This window comes from Musca autumnalis, unplaced genomic scaffold, assembly GCF_047663935.1.
Source record: "Musca autumnalis isolate F117 unplaced genomic scaffold, ASM4766393v1 scaffold_3, whole genome shotgun sequence".
Lineage (NCBI taxonomy): Eukaryota > Metazoa > Arthropoda > Insecta > Diptera > Muscidae > Musca > Musca autumnalis.
In genome coordinates, this window is record NW_027411866.1 from 104,078,943 (window position 1) to 104,091,253 (window position 12,311).

Here is a 12,311-nt window from a genome sequence, read left to right on the forward strand (position 1 = left end):
TATTGGACTAGATCTTTCAAATGAACTTGATTGTACAACTCTACAGCTCATCTGAAGGGCTTGTCTATAAAAGCTCCCTCCGCTCGCCTATAAAGACTCACTTTAGCTCGTCTATAAAGACTCCACTCAGCTCGTCTATAAATAGTCCTTCGACTCGTCTATTCAAACTCCCTTTCAATCCTCCATTAGCTCGCCTATCTGGATTCCCTTTCGCTCGCCCAAAATGCTCACTTTTGTTCGTCCCAATGGACAAAATCTTTCGCTAGTAAAATATACAAGAAATGTCTTAAAAATTACCATTTAGGTCCGGGCCCCCACGGCCTCTCCCCTGGCTACGTTCATGCTTTGGCTTCCATATAAAGACTCGTTTCGATGTCTGTACAAACACATCATTCGTCTCTTTCATAAAGGATTTTTCTTGTTCTATAAAGGCTTCTGATTGTCTTTTTATACTCCCTTTTCAACTCTTCTACGAGGGCAGTTCGGAAACTTCTTAGCCTAGCACAAAAAGCGCGGTATAAACAGAAAAAAGTTAAGTGTTTTGGAAACTTCCATCTTTGTTATGAACACATGTTAAATTTTGTTTCGATCTGGCAACTCCTTCATATAGAAACAGGCGTTCAAAAAAAAAGCATCCGCAATTTCTTTACAATGGAAAAATTAGAAATGCGTGCTGTCATTAAATATTTACATAAAAAAGGTTTATCGGGACAAGAAATTCATAATGATATGGTGAATGTGTTAGGTGGAAGTGCTCCTTCATATGCAACAGTAAAAAATTGGGTTGCTGAATTTAAGCGTGGTCGTACAAGCATTGAAGATGAACCACGTAGTGGACGTCCAAAAACAGCAACAACAACAGAAATTGTAGCCAAAGTGCATGATATGGTATTAAATGGGCATCTTAAATGATCGAGACCATTTAATTTTGCATGAAGAACTACAGACGAAAAAGCTTTCTGCAAGATGGGTGCCGCATTTGTTAACAGTCGATCAAAAACTCATAAGAATGAACATTTCTCAAGCTTGTTTGGATCGGTTTAAGTGAAATAAAATGGATTTTAAGCGTCGTTTCATAACTGTTGATGAGACATGGATCCACCACTATACTCCAGAGACAAAAGAACAATCCAAACAATGGACTGAAGCTGGAGGAAGTGCCCCAAAGAAGGCAAAAACAATTCAATCGGCTGGTAAGGTTATGACAACGGTTTTTTGGGACTTTAAAGGTATTATATTGATTGACTATCTGCAAAAGGGTAAAACAATAAATTCAGAGTACTATTGCAACCTTTTGGATCAATTAAATGTACAAATTCGAGAAAAACGTCCTGGCTTACAACACAAAAAATATTTTTTCATCAAGACAACGCACCAGCGCACAAGAGTGTTTTAACAATGGCTAAAATCAACGAATTAAAGTACGAGTTGCTTGACCACCCACCTTATTCTCCTGGTTTAGCTCCCAGTGACTTTTACTTGTTCCCAAATCTAAAAAAAATCCTTGCTGGCAAGCGTTTTACCTCAAATGAAGATGCAATTACAGTTGTAAACCACTATTTTGAAGACCTTGAGGAAAACTATTTTAATCAAGGGATAGAATTGCTAGAAAAGCGTTGGACTAAGTGTATTGAAGTTTCAGGAGATTATATTGAAAAATAAAAATATTTTTGAAAAACTAACTATTCTCTTTCATTGATAGGCTAAGAAGTTTCCGAACCGCCCTCGTATTAAGACCATCTTTCGTTTGGCAATATGACAGCCTTTCGTTCGTCCATAGGACTCCATTTCGCTCGTCTATAAAGACTCCCTTTTAATTTTCTGGAGGGATTCTTTACATCATCTATACAGTCTCCCTTTAACTCATCTCCCTCTCCCGATTTCTATAAATAAAAATAAATGGCCTGTTCCCTGTCGTAAAAGTTGTAAAAGTCGTAAACGATTTTCATATAAATGTTGTGTACAGGAACGCAAAATGTGTAAAAATTGTAAAAACTTTTAGTTCTAGAACAGAGCTAAAATAAATAAAAGTTTTGCTTCCAACTGTTAACTGTGTGTTTGTTTATAATATTTTACAATGTTCAATGAGTAAGAAAACCCAAGAAGAACAAGAAAACTATAAATTACAAAAAACACGAAATTAATGCCAATAAACAAAAAAAAAAAAAAAATGAACAAAATTGCATACAAACATACACTGTGATGAGATATGTGTATAGTATACAAACATAATAAAACCAGCAGGCCGGACCGGGCGTATCGCCACACTCTGGTAGTTCGTCTCTTGAGTACTAATAAAAATGATTAATAAAACAAGAAAACAACAACAACAAAAAATAATACAAACAAAATTGAAAATATAAAATGATGAAATTGTTGTTGTTGCTGCATTGGCATTGGGTTCAAAGTACGACAAAGTGGCGTGATTTCCGAACTGGAAAAGCATTTGTTGCATTCGCCGCTGTATTTGCTTTGGGCTGGTATTTTATTCTTTACTCGATATTGTTGTTTGTATTGCTACTGTCGTTCTTAGTGACGGTTGTTTCAGTGATAAGAACGATAATTCGTCTTATTTAGCAGTTAATCATTGCATTCAGGCTGATTTCAGTCTCTAATCATAGAAATAAAACTTGGCAATTATCGCTGTCGCAACAATTTTCGTATAACAATAATTTGAATTGTGCATGTGTGTGTATTCGATGACGATGAATCTGATAATCGTTATATTCTGCATAGTTTAAATGTAATTTATAATTGTGGGAAATTTTCACTTATGACAAGAATTTGAAAACAATTATTTTATTTATAGAGAAGGAAACATTTTTCATTGAATTGAGACACTGAGCTCCCATTAAAATGGGGAAATACGCGCTTTTCTACACACATCTGTCGGGTGAGGTTGCGAATAATTCGGTAAAGATTCTGATTGGCTTAAATATCGCAAATTCCTGCAATTATTGGTATTAGTTATATTTCAGATCCAGTGATCCCTAACAGCCATTAGCGGTAGTGAGTTAAGATGTGCTTTGGTTTATGAGAGTAATAAGTTCTTCCGCCACGCTAACTGAAAAATATTTCTTTCTTTATCACCAGCCAGACATCGATGTTTTCTACTCCTTCAGAACCCGATAAACCAGTCAATTTATTTATACGATTCCTGTACAATAGACTTGTGCCAAAGGAACTATATGGAACTATCTCGTTCACTTCGCAGTTCCAATGGCCCACATTTTTTCTTTGAAGAAACTGCATATACTTAACATCACGCGTTACATTTCATGATGTTACTCATACGTTTTGGAACTAGTACAAGGAACTAGGAACTAGATTGCCCAACTCTAGTGTACAACCTTGAAAATACTTAAAATCTAAGGGTTCCATCACATTGGGAATGTACCAAAATATGAGCCTTTACAGATAACTTTCTGCGTATAGGTTTTCTACCTATTGAGATTTCGAAATACAAAGTAACAGTTACAGACTTATCCGTTGAAAGACTACGCATCGAACGGTGTCGTAGTACTTTCCAATCTGAGAACCCGCAATATATCACCAATATTTTTGAAAATATAACATAGCTGAAGCCATGGGTTACCCTTTTAGAACACGTGACTTGTGATTGTATATTATACAAATTAAATTTTTTTGGATAAAATGAAATGTTTTTGGACGTGGCAAAAAATATTGGCCTTAAAAGATAATTTGCGTGGAGACTGTGGTTATGTTTATGTAAAAAAAATTTCAGTCGGCTTTGCCTCAGCCTGTGTGGATTGAAACACTTTTTTCCAAAAAAACGTATGTATTTAGGGGGGTTTCAAAATTTTGGGCGTATGAACTGACAAAAGAATGGATTGCATTAAAGGTCAAAAATTTGCGGGGGGTATCTAAAGATAGGGCTTTTGTACCATACTTGCCTAAGAAAAACATAATATCGCTGTAAACTGGGCCACTAGGAAAGCCTTCGGTAAAAAGAATCCTCGAACAGCCCCTAACCACACAAAAATGTTAAACATTGGTACCCTAAGGGCCCTATTGGTCAAAATTTTTAGAGATCCAAAGTTTGGACCAAATCGGTTGCTACGTTTATGAGATATCGAGCGTACAATTTTAGCGAATATTTTCGAACTTTGTGTGGGAGGTACCGGAAGGAGTGGACCTATAATACGATATCCAAAGTGTGGATGAACGCATTATTCGGTTCGAGCTCTCCAGCCACTATATAGGGTGCCATAGGGGTTTTGCTTCAACAAAAATCAAAGTGATTCGAGAGTAGGTCTTAATGTGAATTTATTCGAAATTTTGTGTGGGAGGTACCTGAAGGAGTGGACAAATATGGTCCATATTCGAAGCTGATCTATATCTGGTAGATACATTAGATATATTATATTTTTTCCGAAAATTTTTGAACTTTTGTGGTGGAGGTACCTGAAGGAGTGGACCGATATGGCTTATCTGCGAACATAAGTAAGTTTGCACAAAATATTACGAAGTCCATGTTTTCGACCGAGTCGGCAGATCCGTTCGAGAGTTATCTTGCCCCCAACCACAATGTCGCGAGTTCATATTAACTGTGGCCAAAAAAGAAGGAGTTGTCGTAGGTGCATCAATTTTAGTACACGTACCTATTATTGACTTACAATCTTCAGGGCAAAAAATTGGGTTGGTCGGTCCACGTTTTGATATAGCCCCCAATGACCAACCGAACGTATTCAAATTTTGTGGTTAGTCTTCGGCAGAGGTATCAAACATTCCGACAGAGAATTGTGGGCTTAGATGCACGTTTTGATATAGCCCCCATACAACGGTACCTCCCGATTATCGATATTTTGAAGATTACACCGAAATTGCTGAAATTTGGTATAAAGTCTTCGTAGGGGGCATTATACCTTCACCTTGAAATTTGTCTGCATAGGTCCACGCCTTCATATAGCCCCCATAGGACGGTACCTCTCGTTTTTCGGTATTTTGGAGGTTTTAGCCTGATTATCACACCGAAATGGCTGAAAATTGGTATTAAGACTCCATTGGGGGACTTGAAATTTGGTATTAAGTCTTCGTAGGGGGCGTTATACCTTCACCTTGAAATTTGTCTGCATAGGTCAACGCCTTCATATAGCCCCCATATGGCGGTACCTCTCGATTTTCAGTATTTTGGAGGTTTTAGCCTGATTATCACACCGAAATGGCTGAAAATTGGTATTAAGACTCCATTTGGGGACTTATAACCTTCCACCAGAAATATGTCGGTATAGGTCCTCGTCTTCTTATAGCCACCATAGAACCGTGCCTCCTCATTTTCGGTATTTTTAGTGTTGTGGCCTCAATATCCATCCGATATGACTGAAATTTGGTGTTTAGTCTTCATATTGTTTGTGAGCATATTGAATATATCAAACTCTAGTCCTTATATATGAGAAATTTCCTTTCAAAAAAATTTTGACCGATTAGTGGTCAAAAGACGGTAAACTTTTTGTAAAAAATCGAATATTGATTTTCGCTGTTCACAATTTTTTTAAAAATTTATATTTTTAAAATTCTCTCGTTTTAAAGCAAGATTATTAGGTACTTAATAAGCCCACAAAAATATATGATGATCGGTTCATTCGTTTTCGCGCTATATCCAACACACAAAACGATTTGTTAAAAAAGGGGTATCCTCTCAGTGAGGTAGTCGCTGAAAAAGAGAAATGACACATTCGTCTGCAAACCTCTGCAGCTGGGACCTTTATATATTTGAAGTACTCACTTTTTACTACTCATACAGCGAAAAATATCGATTATACCATTTTTGCCCACTCCACTCAATTTAAAATTTGCTTCAGAAACTGAACTTTTCCGAAATTTTGCCCACTCCACTCAATTTAAAATTTGCTTCAGAAACTGAACTTTTTCGAAATTTTGTGTGAGAGGTACCCGTAGGAGTGGACCGATTGACATGGCATGTCATCTCGAAAAGAAACTTGTACTACAGGGAACAAAGATATAATGCTAATTCATGTAGCCTAAAGTTCGTCTTACTCTATAAAATGCAACCTGTTTTTATTACCTGAGCCTAATGTCTAAATGCTGTGCTAATAACCTTCAAATGAATTATTTACACGTGCCGTTTTTAGACATTTAAATTAATAACTGTTTCTACACATTCTAATTTATTTTGTTTAATTCAATTAACTTGAGTTTTTTTGTTCGTTTGTTTTTTTTTTTCAAATATCGGATTATTAATCAAAAAAACCACAATACATTGTTAAGCATTAGAACAATCAGGAATTTGTGCTGAGATCAATAAACTTAATTGATGTGCAATGGTGGCAAAATTTCATCTTATCCCCACATTAACCTTAGATTATTCTGAAAAAAATGAAGAACAAAACCTTCGTTGTTTCTAAGCGCCCTCATTTAATAAAGTGCAATTTTACTGTCATAATCATATTATGCTATAAGCAAATTCATATATAAAATTTAAATTGATAAGAATTAATTAAACTTTAACATGGATTTTTTATATTGGAGCTGTCCGATTGTTCACATGCATACCTAAGTACCAAAGTGCTTAGAATTTTATTCTCATTATCTAGGATAAGGCTCGTATTAATTATTAGCTTCGATAATCTAATGAAAGAAACCTATTAGTAGATGATTTATGACCACATTTGACATGGCTAGCTTTCTTTTGTAGTACATTTTTCAAATAAAAGTCACATAAGAAGACGATTTATGAAAGCGTTTAGCATAAGTCAATTTAATTTGCGATTGTGTGCGAATTTCGGGGTCATTCAGTGGCATTTAATGTGATCAATAATAAATAAAATTTAATGATAATTATATTCTATGTTTTATAGAACATATTTTTAGGTTGATGAAACTCAGAAAAATCTCTTTGACTTGTTTCCAATCAATGTGTCCTCTAGGGAACATATTCCAGGTAACAATTTTGACAGGAACTACATTCAAATTCGTTTAATCTCAAATTAAGTTGTATTTACTTACATAGATGGCCCTCTACAGGACATTTCTCCTATAGGTCGAACTTCTTCTACGACCTTCATACTGATCGAACCATGATATCAATATCGTCAGGGTTAACAGGTGGCAATTGGTGTAAATTAAACATTTCTTTTAACATCTGTATCTGGTATATCCTTTTCCAGCACAATGTTGAATAGGTCACACGAATTGATGTCTGAAACCTCTTTTGATATTAAACCCTACAGAGAGGTTATTTCCTATTTTAACTGAGGACCTAGTATCATTTAATGACATCTTATAAAGTCGAATGAGCTTTGTGGGAATACCAAATTCAGACATGTCTTGGAATACCTTGGAACATGGGGGGCTGTCGAAGACTGGTTCGTAATCTTCTTCAGGATTTGTCGCAGGATAAATATATGAACAATGGTGGATTTGCCAGGTCTAAAACGGCATTGTTATGGCCCAAAAATTTCGTTGACCATAGGCTTTATTCGTTCGCACAATATCCCTGACATCATTTTATAAGCAATAGGGAGCAGACTTATGTCCCTACAGTTTGAGCACACTGTCTTATCTCCGTTCTTGCGGACGGAACACAGAATGATCAGGTTCCAATCGCCGGGTACGCGTTCTTCCTGCCAGATGGTGCTAACTAGCTGATGAAGACACCTTATCAGTGTGTAGCCTCCGGTTTGTGTTGTGTTCATCATGGATAGTTTAAAGGTGATGAAGACATTTCAAGATGACGGCGTAGTAAGATTATGATTAGGTTGATGAAGATGAGGTAAAGATGGCGATAGAGTGTAAGGAGTTATTGCTTGGTTTGTGTTGTTGATGAGAATAGTGGTTATTGCTCGTTGGGTTGGAAATGAAGAAGAGTAGATTACCAGACTGTAGCACTCTTGTTGGTCGACTGCTTTCCTGGAAATAGATAGAAAATAACAATTTTAGTAGTTATAGACCTATGCTAAGCCAGAATAAGTGCTTGGAAAAGTTAAGAGGGATAATGGGATCTTTGTTAGATAGGAATGCCTTGTTTGCAACAAGGGGCACCTATAAAATATATGTTCGAAAGTTTCTATCTCCTCTGCATCTTCCCATAGCCTGCAGAAGTCAATGCCATTGTCATCCCATTTTGAAGTAAGAGATCTCAATTTACAGTGACCCGTTATAAGCCCACCGTGATTTTCATTCATAACTTGTAGGGTGAGAGGAGGGAGGTCGTTCTACGACCAGGCAACCAGGTTCCAAGAGTCATCTTTGATGAGTCATCTCGCTGTAGATCTCACGAAGTTTGCCGATGTAGTAGCACATTAGACAGTTTCATCATCTGGTAGATAGATAGACTTAGTGCCACCTCAAGCTAGCTCATCAGCTAATTCGTTCCGCATTATATTACTATGATCCGGAACCCAGCAAACTTTCTTGCAATCAAGGACAGCTCGAGAGTTGGTGTTTCGTGACTTAAAAACCTTGAGGGCCGCATAAGTATCGACGTATATAGTCACTGGTACTGTATGATTACCGTCAAGTCCTTTCACTAACTCTGCAGCTGACTATCAGGTGACTATAGTTTTAAGACTTTCGCATGTCTGAAGTGTGAACTTCGCCACGATCCTGACTGACGGAATCCAAAAGCCGTTTAAAGTGGCCTGAGCAGTGCTTATAATTGAACCGGTAATCAGTAATGACACAGTCCTTTGTACACTTGATAGTTTGGACAGTAGCGCTTTTTTGCCAAGTGCTTGCCACCAAACGGTCTCAGCTTTTCTCAATAGAGTTCTTATAGGAGTAGAGTGCAATGAATCCTTCCTGCGTTTGCCCATCGCCATTCCTTTTCCATGTCAAGCGATGGTCCAGGATAGCACCAATGTATTTTGCTTCCGTAGAAAGTTCCAATGCAACCACGTCCAAGACTGGAGACTGGAAATCGGGAACTCTAAGACCATTTTCATAGGCCTAGCTTGCAGGTTATACGAAAGCACTTTGTAATAGGGGACACAGGGCTAGTAAGAATTTGCCCCTTATCAACACTACCACATCATCAGCGTAGATCTCATCAATCCATTCCACAAGGATAGAGGCAATTCCTGTGTTACTGAGAGCAGTATGGCTGGATTGAAGCTTCACATTACTGAAGGCCCCCTATATGTCCACAAATTCGAAATTGTCCAAATTCTTCTCAACGTGTCCAACCACCTCATGTAAGGCGGCTTCGACTGATTTGTCCTTGCTGATCGTTTTGGAACCTAATTGAGTTCTAATTTCCTGATCCATAGTTTTTAATAGAGGAGAAGAAATACTAATTGGTCTATAGTTCTTGGGTATGCGTGACTCGGATTCCACGCCCTGGGAATATAAGTTACCTTTACCTCTTTCTACAGACCAGTTTTGTACGAGAAACGAAAAAAAATCTCCGCCTATGTTGATAAAACATCATGACTCATTGCCGGTATTTTACCATCCGTTGCCGGTAATTTATAAGACTGAAATCTTGAGCGGTAAGTTAATCTGTCTTCTCGACCCACCATCAAAATCCGCAAAACCGGGAAAGTGAACCCATTATAACCGATTCAGGAGTTTCTAGTACAGAGTTGGTCCAGGAACCATAGCTCCGCTTAATACTACCTATGGTTTAGGGATCCTTATACAGTATATTTTGAAACCTAGCCGCTTCATTAACTCCCTTTATGGACTCACTAAAAGTTACTAACTATTGGAGGATTTTCTTGTTATGGAGATTTGTAATTGTTTACTCCCCTAAACCATTTGGGAATTCTTCTCAGGACAGGTTTGGGAATTCACAGTTCTCTCGGTTTGCTCAAATGTGTGAAAACTATTGTTTCTGCATAGTTTTGAAGCCGTTAGAGATTCGAATTTAACCCTGGGATTTCAATGGAGACTTTGTATTACTCCAAATATAGAGATCTGGAATAGTATCATGTTATGATCTGAAAACGAACACTTTTCAGATACCCTCCAATTCTCTATATCACGGTCGTCCATGGGCATTTGCATCACATCCAAAGATCATCCGTCAGCTTCTGCGTGACCTTGCTTGGTGGTTCGTGGTCCCTATAAGGCATGCAAATCGATTACAGTAGAAAGACCTGCTCGGAACTCCTTACATCCGTATTGCAGTGATGTCACCTCTACTGTATTTAGACAGAAGGATTAAGTTAAGTATCGATGACTTGCTCTGATCAAGTATAGAGATCTGGAATAGTATCATGTCGCACAATGTCGCGAGTTCATATTATCTGTGGCCAAAAATAGAAGGAGTTGTCGTAGGTGCATCAATTTTGGTACACGTACCTATTATTGACTTACAATCTTCAGGACAAAAAATTGGGTTGGTCGGTTCACGTTTTGATGTAGCCCCCATAGAACCGTACCTCCGGATTTTCGGTATTTTGAATGTTTTAGACACAATGACCAACCGAAAGTATTCAAATTTTGTGATTAGTCTTCGGCAGAGGTATCAAACATTCCAACAGAGAATTGTAGGCTTAGGTCCACGTTTTGATATAGCCCGAAATTGCTGAAATTTGGTATTTAGTCTTCGTAGGGGGAATTATACCTTCACCTTGAAATTTGTCTGCATAGGTCCACGCCTTCATATAGCCCCCATAGGACGGTACCTCCCGATTTTCGGTATTTTGGAGGTTTTAGCCTGATTATCACACCGAAATGGCTAAAAATTGGTATTAAGTCTCCGTTGGGGGTCTTATAACCTTCCACCAGAAATATGTCGGTATAGGTCATCGTTTTCCTATAGCCCCCATAGAACCGTGCCTCCTCATTTTCGGTATTTTGAGTGTTGTGGCCTCAATATCCACCCGACATGACTGAAATTTTGGGTTTAGTCTTCATATTGTTTGTGAGCATATTGATTATATCAAACTCTTGTCTTTATATATGAGAAATTTCCTTTAAAAAATTTTTTTGACCGATTAGTGGTCAAAAAACGGTAAATTTTTTGTAAAAAATCGAATTTTTGATTTGATTCTGTTGACAATTTTTTTAAAAATTTATATTTTTAAAAATCTCTCGTTCTAGGGCAAGATTATTAGGTACTTAATAAGCCCACAAAAATATATAATGATCGGTTCATTTGTTTTCGCGCTATAGCCAACATCGCAAAACGATTTGTTAACAAGTAAAAAAGCATTAAGTTCGGCCGGGCCGAACTTTTCATACCCTCCACCATAAAATATTCATTCCTGTCACCAACTTTAAGTGAGTACGTTAAAATGTCAGATAATGTACATAAAATGCTTCATTCGTGAGGTCCTTTTTTATGGTGCCTATATCTAACTGTTGACAATTTTTGGTGGGCTAGAAATTGGGAGGTACTGTTATATAGGGGTTATAATATGTTGACAGTTTTTGATGGGAGCCTTTAATGTCAAATAACTCCTAATTCGGTTAAAAAATTTAGCTAGAATCCTCAAAATATCGAAAATCGGTACATAACATGGGAACTTCAAATGTCATTAACAGCTAGTTCGGAGGTATCTGGGCTATACGAAAATATGAACTTAAATGAACAATTTTTGTTGCAGAATTTTTGTTGACTTTTAAATTTCAAATTACAGAAATTCGTCCAAAAAATAAAGCTAAGGTACGGAAAATCGGGAGGTTTGTTTTGGGGCTATACAAAAACATGGACCTACGTTCGGTTAAACATTTTAAGTAAAATCCTCAAAATACCGAAAATCGGGAAGTATCGTTATATTGGGGCTATGTTGAAAATTGTTGATGCAGATGTGTGGTGACCACTACAACCTTCAAATGTAAATTACAGTTAGTTCTGTTAAAAATTGTAGCTAAAATAGCAAAATTAATGAAAATTGGGAGGTACCGTTACATGGGAGCTATATCCGAACATGCACCTATGTTGACAATTTTTGATGGAGAGGTGTTGTGATCATTAAGAACTTCAAATGTCAAATTACGTGGACCTATGTCCACAAGTTTTGTCACATAAGTTTATTGACATTTAAGAACTTCAAACGTCAAATTATAGCTACATCGGTCTGATAATGTAGCTAAAAACGTCAAAATACCGTATATCGGGGGGTACCGTTATATGGGGGCTATACCAAAACGTGGACCTATGTCCACAACTTTTGTTATATATGTTTATTGATACTTAAGAACCCTAAAAATGTAGCTAAAAACGTCAAAATACCGCAAATCGGGGGGTAACGTTATATGGGGGCTATACTAAAACGTGGACCTATGTCCACAAGTTTTGTTATATATGTTTATTAACACTTAAGAACCCTAAATGTCAAATTATAGCCAAATCAGTCTGAAAATGTAGCTAAAGCCGTCAA

The 12,311-nt window shown here is 37.1% G+C and overlaps 1 long non-coding RNA gene across 1 annotated transcript; it reads left to right on the forward strand.

Moving 5' to 3' along the window:
- The first annotated feature begins 2,511 nt into the window (after positions 1–2,511).
- Positions 2,512–6,708, forward strand: LOC141397252 (uncharacterized). Its single transcript, XR_012411339.1, has 3 exons — positions 2,512–2,743; positions 2,810–2,913; positions 2,968–6,708. It is a non-coding gene; the product is annotated as an uncharacterized lncRNA (long non-coding RNA).
- Positions 6,709–12,311: the final 5,603 nt, after the last annotated feature.